General features: G+C 48.6%; 1 long non-coding RNA gene across 1 annotated transcript; it reads right to left on the bottom strand.

Moving 5' to 3' along the window:
* Positions 1 to 5,531: 5,531 nt before the first annotated feature.
* On the bottom strand, positions 5,532 to 9,016 carry LOC109286621. The gene is made up of 2 exons (XR_002094638.1): positions 8,432 to 9,016; positions 5,532 to 5,754 (listed from the first exon to the last, which is right to left on the bottom strand). It is a non-coding gene; the product is annotated as an uncharacterized LOC109286621 (long non-coding RNA).
* Positions 9,017 to 9,090: the final 74 nt, after the last annotated feature.

Genomic DNA, 9,090 nt, shown 5'->3' on the forward strand with positions numbered 1-9,090 from the left:
GGGTGCTCAAAGAACTCGTGACACCTCTGGGCAGACCAGAATCATAGGGAGGTGTTTCCATCACATTGTCTTGCTGCATACTAAAGACAGAAACAACGCCTCATTGATGGCTGGAAAGCTCCCGTCCTCAGGTGCTCTATGTAACATTAATCTCAACAATAATCTCAGGAGCGCTTACTCCCTCTTAGCAAAGATCATCACTGTCTCACAGTGATGGAGCAGATGACAGATATACAGGTTTTAATATTAAAGACTTGGTAGGCCTATAAATTGACTAACCTTGACAGCTGCCCTGCATGCTAGAGGGTTTTCCCAGAAGCAGGTAGGTTGTGTATTGTGTACAGAGTATGGAGGGTTTGCATAGCAGGGAGAGCTCACACAGGCTAAAGAATCGTAATACATGCAGGTAGGCGTTTCACTCTTCAAGGGTCGGATGCTTGCCAGATTCAGGTAAGGGTAGTCTCAGGTTTGAAGCCTCCAGAACAAAGGGTCCTGTGCCTTTAAACTCAACAGGAGAACATGACTGGTTAGGACAGGGCAATGACAGTCAAAATATCCAAGTTCTACTGTAGCCCAATGTGTGAAGGGTTAAACAGCCCGGCTATTGTCGGAGGGTCTTCAATCTCATACCATCCTTACAGCTGTATTCATCCAGACGGGCAGTGGAAGTCTCTTATGGACAGCAAATCAGGCAGCATGGCAACTTTTCTGTTGTTTTTGTTGCCAGGATCCCCGTAAGAAGCTTGAGAGTCCAAACCTGTCACCACTACAAACCTCAGATGAGCTGCCCAAGCCCAATACACATGACAGTTTCCTTACCGCAGTGGTTCTCAACCTGTTTGCACTTGAGATACCCCACTCCGGATTCAAGGCAACACGACAAAACTTTTGTGAGTTGAGTGGCACGCAGTTTTAAAAAAAAAACAATGCACAACCTACTGTAATTTATACATTGCAGTGCTTGCTTCTTTGCAGAGGAGCCTGGCAGCGAAAATGGAGGATCATTTAGGCAGAGACCAGCCTGAGCCTGCACTTATCTCCTTAGTTTAGCTGCTTATCTCCCAACACCTCACTTATCTCATTGCAGCATCCCAGGGTGCCCCATCCCCCTCGTTGAGAATCACTGCCTTCAGAGAAGCAGGGACACGTTCTAACTTTACACCAAAAAAGACAAGCGACTCCTAAGCTGAAGGACCCAGCTTGGCCACAAGCACTGGTGTGTGAGAACTACCCTCCGGAAAAGCCATCCAGGGAAAGAACAACTGAGCGAGGGGTGGAAGAACAGCGCCTGGGTGTGTTATCACCTGGGGGTCTCCTCCAAGCAACTGACCAGCGTAGCCTAGAGAGGACGCGGCAGAGATTCAGCCAGATCCATTTATACTGGTCCGCTGGGGTCCAGTGGTCTCAAAAAGGAATCCAAGCCCATTTCAGGGGTCAGCAGCTTTCCACCAGTCTCCCCACACATCCATTTCTGGCCTTCAGGCACCAAAAGACAGCCCTATCTAGAAGTACTACTGCTATGGTTTGTGAAGCCTAGGAGGCTGCCTGAAGTCTCCATGAACCCATTGTCTCTTATCAAGAAAACTGCAACTAGGAGATCCACTACTTAACTTATTTGTAATTGTGCACATGAGAGAGAATTAAGTGTTTGGTTTTTTGTTGTTTTTTTTTTAAGAAAACCACAGTCAAGAAAACTGCAGCACCCAATCTGATGGATTGACATATTCATAAAACACAGCTCCCCAATCTCACTATTATAGGCACCTTAATTATTGAAGGATACATCTAGGCTGGCCTCAGTTATCTGGGGAATAGTCAAGTAACTACTGACTTGAGTAGGTAGGCAGTGCTGAAGACCAAGGTGCACCTGAAGAAGCCCATTTGTAAGAGGTGCCGAGTGAAATTGCTGATGGAGGTGCACATCCACAGGTGTGGGGAGAAGCAACAGACAGCGGGGTGCCCAACAAGGAGTGCGCTTTGTGCTAAGGACGAGAACGCTCCTCAGGAGAGAGAGTCATTCTGCTGGCCTGGGCCAGGAAGTGACAGATTGCCAAATGTTAATTGAAATTGGAACTGACAAAGCCCATGGGATATATTTAGAGTCACCAGTTACTTCAGGTCATGTCATTTGGGCCCTGAGATTGGGCTAAAAAGAAATTGGCAGGAACAGTTTGGGGAGGAGAGAGAAAACCCACCACTGACCTTGTGAAAGGACTATTTTAACACTGTAGCTTATCCCTAATGGCAGCCCCATACTGTCCCGGGTATTCAAAGAATCTCTGCATGGAGCCCTCTTGGGATGTCCTGAGGCCAAGGAGATCCTGAATACCATTCGACATGGCCAGAAATGGGTCACTGACCTGTCAGCTGGGGCAATTATTTAAAGTTACCCTGGGCAGATAAGAAAGGAAAACCTAAAGAGACCTCATGGCTCTACCTCCCAGGAGGCCAGAGTGGAGATAATGGCCTAGATGCAAACTTTTGCTATCCAAATGTGGGCACAGCCAAGCTTGCAGGGACCATCAGGAGAATAGTATGACTATTATATTGTTACCCCTTGCTCACAGCTAGAACAAGTGGATCAGGGTTGTAGTTTGCATCACTCTAGCTCTGGGGTCAGAACTGTTCCCTGCCTTCTGCCCCATCTCTCCTCCCCACCCAACCTCCTTCCTGCAAATCCAAGGGGATTTCAGTACTATAGTAGCCTAAGTGCAAGGGTTAAAGTAGAATAGAGCCCAACCTGCCAAAACTAGGAAAATGTGGGTGACAACCTGCATCTAATACTCTCTGACGGCTGATGTGAAGACCTCATTTCCGCTGAGAATCCAAGATTACTTTCTGCACTCCAAAGACTTCCTTTCATAAATTTTACTGTAAACTGCAGATCATAACGTGCCTCAAATGAAATGGTTAGACACCATTCGTACGGTGGATCTTATGTTCACATACAGGCAGAGCTAACCTCTTTTCTAAATTAAACCATGTTCCCACCCCTTTCCCCCCCCACATTTGACATACACCCTGGCTTCCCTGCATCTCACACTGTCAGGAACAACCCAAAAAGGACCACAGCAACAAAAGCAGGAGCTGTTAGCTGACTACCCTTGACATAGCAAGATCTACTTTGTGTTCTCCCCATCCAGCATCATTCCTACACCCTCCGTTTTACTATTTTCCTCAGTAGTAAAATTCCAGCTCCAGCAAGACTGAAACCTTCTGGCATCACCGCATGGCCAAGGGAGTGTTTGCTCAAAGCCACATGAGCATTCATAGGCAGATTAATGCCCCAGATGAGCACCCAAAACCACGGATGATGGACCAAACTTTAGGTGAATGTTTGGGCCTGCAAAATGAAATGGCTTAAAAGAGCAGGTTCTCATGCAATGTAAGTATTTGCAGGACTGGTGGCTTGGCTGATTGAACAACAGCCAATCCATCAACCAACCAACTCCGTTACCCACCAGTGTTTTGCAATACCTTGAAATCTACAGAAAAATCTACCATAATCCCCATTCCCTGGGTAGAAAGAGTGCATTCAGTCATCGTGCCGATGATAGTTGGGGACAAACATCAAATATTTTGGATCTGTTTATATGCCACGCTTGAAGAGTCCAATGTCACCAAGGGACTCCTTGGAAAACCAGCTGTCTACAGGCCAGGTGGAATATGCCTCTGGTCACTCATGGAAAGCGGTGTTCACTCCCATTGCACAGTTCACTGATTGTGCATTGTACCTTTTTCTTCCACCCTCCAACTCCCTTGTCTAGTTTGATTATAAGCACCAGGGAGTGTCTATGACTCTGCAGAGTGCCTCCAGCCATGGGGCCCTATTCTTAGCTGGTCCTTCAGGATTACTGGAATAAATATTAGTAATTCACACAAAGCTGCCAGAATCCCGCCACCACTGCCACCACCCCTGTCACTTCCTCTCCAGCGAAGTATTTTTACAAGCTCTTTCATATCCAACCCCAAGAGACAGGAGGTCTGGAGTAGGAGTGCATTCCTCTGAGCTGCGGCCATGAACGAGCACACTGCCCCCATAGCAGCTCTGCTGACCAGTCACACACCATTGATCAAGGGGAGGCAGGCACAAACCACTGCATTCAGATCCCAAACCCAGATGTGAAGTGCCACAAAAAGTTGGAGATTACATAGATCTCTATCCCCTACCAGGGCCAGACTTAGAAATGATTTTGGGCCAGTGTTAAGGGGATATGTGAGCTTATTTTAGAAGTATAAATTAACTTTCCACCATTTCTGCTCTTACTGCAGTTAGCTCAGACAAAGAATATGGCTCAGTCATTTCACCTCCTGCAGGCATTTGGGGTGCAGGAAAAGGTGGGGGGAAATGTATGAATCCAAACCCAAAGTGGTTCTTATACCAAATGTTCAGGAGGTAACAAGTAGAACAACATTCCTGATCAGAAGTGGACTGGCTTGTGATTGTGCGGGGGAGGGAAGGGACAGGCAAATCCCAGACAAAGGGGTCTGGACTTGTGACCCTTTACATCAAAGGTTAGTGACAAAAAGCAGGCTTTAAAAAAAAAAGTAAAAAAAGCAAATAACAACCAGGTGTGTGTCAAAGTCCTTTCCAATTTTTTGGAACACGAAAAGGGTTAACAGGTAGCATTAGCCATGGGTCTGTAAGCAGCCTTCGGAGACGCTGCCTAGTCAGACAGCGCGAGAAAACCCAAATATGAAAGCAGGGACCAAGTCTCCGGTGCTCCACTTCCAAATGTGGCAAACCCTGGGGCAAGTCACTTGACCATGCCTTTGGTTTAGGCAGAGAAAAGCTTGCAGCAACACAGGGGTGTGGCAAATGTCAGCACTTGCCAAGCACTTCTCAGATCCTTGGGTGGAGCAGGCATTTCAGAAATACCAAGGTACACAAGGCAGACATTGGTTATTGCCTAAAATCATCAGGTTGCACTTCACAGTTACAGGATTAGCAGCACTGCTTCCCCTTTTCTGATATGAGTGCACCCCTCCCGGCCAGGTCTGGTCTCCACCTGTTCTGGGAGGACCTCCATAGTTGTGTCACTTTAAACCTTTTGGCATCAAATATATTGACCAAATAGAGCCACAGTTTGGGAATTACGGTCTTCCTCTTCCAAGTCTGTGACCAGAGATTTTCTAGCTCATGTTCAGACATCTTTTGTAAGGAAGTATTATTTTATTTTTTATTTACCCCAGTGGAAACAAATCCCAAGAGAGGAATTCGGAAGTCTACCTGCATGTACGTTACTGATATTACCTTTCTTCACGTCTCGCTTCTTGTGACTTGCATATCCCACTACGCAGTCAGCTTTTTGTTACAATATTATATTAATGACTCACTATAATCCACTGTAACCCTCAGACTCCCTGCTGTACTGCAGCCCAGCCAATCATTTCCCATTTTGCATTTCATTTCTCCTTCCTAGATGTCCTGCCTCACATAAGCAGCCAGTTATGGTATCAACTCTCCTGATGTTATCACAATTCGAGATAGACTGCATTTTGTTTAAAGCCCCCAGTGCCAATTTTTTTCCCCCCCACATCATAATTCACATTACATATTAGGAATAACTATCGAACTGTGAAGGTAATTACATTTCAGAAGAGATTCCCTAGCCCGGTTGTGGAACAGCCGTCATTGCAAATGTAAGTCCAGGTCGGACAAACAGTTGTGTGGGATGGTTTCGTCCAGCATGACCCTGCCTTGTGCAGGCGGTTGGATTAAGTGACCTCTTGAGATCCTTCCAGCGCTTTTTCCTGTGGATTAAGAAAAAAGGGAGATTCTGGCTATGTTGGTGGGAATTGCTCAAACATCTGGAGACAGACAACAACAGTCATGGGTTTGAACCGGACTCGTGCTTTTTGAAGGTTTGGGACTAGTAATACTGCAAAAGCCACCATGGCTTAGTACGGTACCTCCAGCAAACAGCTGGGCATCATTGTAATGGCGATGGATCATCCTTGGGGGGGAGGGTGCAAAAAAAAGGTTAGCATAATATAATCCAAACCAGGGGTCATCTCTTTGCTTTTATTCCCAAGTAACCTTCGTCCACAGGAACAGCCAGTGCATTTAGTCTTGTTCTAGTGCAGGTCTCAGGGGCAAGGCCAGTTGTTTGTTTTTAAATCTGTTCATCCAGTGCAGGAATTTGCTCTCTGTACAGCAGTGCGCTTCTGCTCACGTACCCAGATGCAGAAAGGGTGGGAGGACTCATTCCCAAAATGCAAAGTTATTACCCTTTTCTGGTTAGAAGCACAGGACACAGAAACATGCCATAGGACAAAGGCTGGTCAGGTCAGCGATTTGCCAGGTTTGGTCAGCGTGAAGCACAGAAAGATCCCCCCCTCCCATCGACGAAGGGGGGCCTGCAGGGCAAAGACAGGTCTCGCCACACTGTACAACACCACAGATTTTGCAGAAAGGTTGCACGAGCAAAAGAGAGGGCAGAACCTGGGCACCTCCAATAACTGCTATTTCAGCCTCAACTGCAGAGTCCAGCCCAAATGACACCTGGCTTGCTCTCCCATAGCTTGACGAAGCACGCAGTGCTAAGAGGAGCAGAAGCGCTATTTGTCATTGCTGTGAGCAGATGCTGTTTCACACAGGAAGCAACCAGAGTCATCTTTATACAGTCAGAATGCAACTGCACCTTCTCTTGGTTTTCCTGGTAAGCTTTTGATCTTCCTGCATATCTGCCCTGGGAATTTTCAAACCTCTCCCCCACGGACACAGCTCTACCAGGGCACTGTGGTGAAGACGCTAACATAGATAGGACCCAGCGGTATGAGAGCTCTCCACCCCCTCCACCCTTATTCAGAGCAAGATTGATGGAAGGGAAAGCCTCACCCGGCCAATTTCTTCAGGGCTGACCTGCAAAAGTGACTCAGAGATGACTGGGCAAATGCTTTACCCTTTAAAAGGGGCATCTTGGTTTCTAGGAAGAGCAATGCAAACTTGCAGGGAAAATGTTCAAAATTTCCCTCCACAACCACAGGCAGAGGGCCCCCAAGGACACGTGGCTTTCCCCTCCTCAGAATCTGACTTACCAGAACAGGGGCCAAGAGAGAGGGACCAAGAGCAGGATTTTTCGGGAGGGGGATAACGTGACATTTTCCTCCTTCCTGGAACTATACAAGGGACACGCTCAGGGATGCAGTAGCAAAAGCAGAGAAACCTCAGCCTGGTCCTGAGAACAGCCAAGCCTGACCCAAGGGGAGCCCTGGAGATGCTCTTAGTGACGCAGTCCAGGACGGCACAAGCAGGGGACTCTGCTCATTCGGCTGCCGACTCAGCGAAGGGCAGGACAGGTGTAGGGCGACTCTCTTTAAAGGAAGCATCGCGTTTAAGAGCACGTTGGTTGCGGTTAAAGTACCACCAAACCCTCTAGGACAGGGACACTTGTGCTAAGCAAAAACAACATTTGTGGTAACAGGTTTCCTTTTCCCTTGGCTAGGCAAAGCCACAGCCATGCTTTCCACTGCCTGACACCCCAGGGTTGCCCCATCCCCTCTCATTGCTGCATAGGCTCACTCATTTTCACCAAAGCCCTTTGGCTAGCAAAGACCCTCAGAGCCCACAGCAGAGCGAAGGAACGTGCTCGTGGTCCAGAAGAGACCCGCAGCCTCAAGCAGTTGCAAAATGGCCTTACAGAGCTCACAAAAATGTTTTGAAGAGGCTCCCGGACAGATCAAGTGCCTTACAAGAACTCGCTCCCCGGGAGCCTGGAAAACCAGCCAAGCCATTCCAGGGTTAGATTGCCACAGGCTTGCGTCCCGCTGTTACAAGCAGCAGCGTGCAACGTGCTATAGATTAAGTCTGTGAGGAGTACCAGGTGGAGAGAAGTGCCATGCAGTAGCAGGTAGGCATCTCAGAGGGCAGTCTTCCCTGCCCTAATGCAAGCTGCAATATGCCATCCTCCCCCCCTTACAAATCGCCACCTGCAGAGGGGAGTCCTGTCGTTCAGGTCCACAGAGCCCTCTTTCAGGACACTTAAGTGCGGCGTAGAAGGTAGATACCGAGAATCCACGGCCAAGACCCCACGCCAGACCTGCAGCTTGATTTACACCCGCTACCACAAGTTTCGGCTCCCTACGAGTCAGATACAGGTCTTGGGAAGCAGCAAGGGCCAGTGGGTAGAGCCCCCGACAGCCCTGAACCTAGTACTTACTTGTGGTGGGGCCAGGTCCACCTCCCCTCCACAACTACCATCTTCCACTCTGTCTTTTTTCTTTTTTATGAAGACTGTCAGCTCTTTGGGGCAGGGACTCGACTTGGTACAATGAGACCCTGATTTCAGTTGGGACCTTGAGATGTAGACATAATGCGAAGAGTAGGGTTGGTGCCGGGCACCACAGGTTGCATACGTGGCATCCCCCTTGCCTGCCACATTCAGCTTGGTGTCTGCTCAGCAAGGCAGCATCCACGACTACAACTCACTTTCCTTAAAAGCGGTTTAAAAAGATGCCATTCAAATCGCTCTCCCAGCCTCCTGTTCCAGCCAGTTCATTCAGCTTCCAAGTAATTGGGGATGGCTTGGGCAACGGCTTCCCTGCCAGCGCCAGCAAGATGGTTATCAGACATCAGACAGAGACACACCAAGTTTTACTGATATGATAATCAGGAGACTCCTGAGTGCAATGACTCACATATGACCTCAGGCAAATCCAACCCCGCTCACGCAGCAAGAAGCCTCCTTCTAGCAGCTCGGCCTCTTTTGCCATCCCACCGAAAAATGCAAGCCCTCGGCCAGACACCTCCCCCACCGCCCTGCCAGGAAGAAACGCTCTCCAGCACATCCTGTTCCAGCTGCTTCGAGCACTGGACCCTCCAAAAACCACAACTCCCAGAGCAAGGCCAGCCAACATCCATCTCGTCCTGACATCAGCAGCGCTGTCCTTTTGGAACCGCTCCCAGGCAGGCTGGGGGGAGAGTCCAAGAGGAACGAGGTCCCAGCGGAAGAGGCACAGGAGCTGCTTTCTGGCTGGGGGCCCAGAGTCAGCGCTTTATACAGAGGGAGCGTGGTCTCCAGGAAGGCAGGGAACTTGGGAGTTGCTGCAGTCTAACTCCCAGCTTTGCCACAATGGCCTGTGGGCGAT

This window comes from Gavialis gangeticus, unplaced genomic scaffold (assembly GCF_001723915.1).
Source record: "Gavialis gangeticus isolate Ggan-Ray unplaced genomic scaffold, GavGan_comp1, whole genome shotgun sequence".
NCBI classification, from domain to species: domain Eukaryota; kingdom Metazoa; phylum Chordata; order Crocodylia; family Gavialidae; genus Gavialis; species Gavialis gangeticus.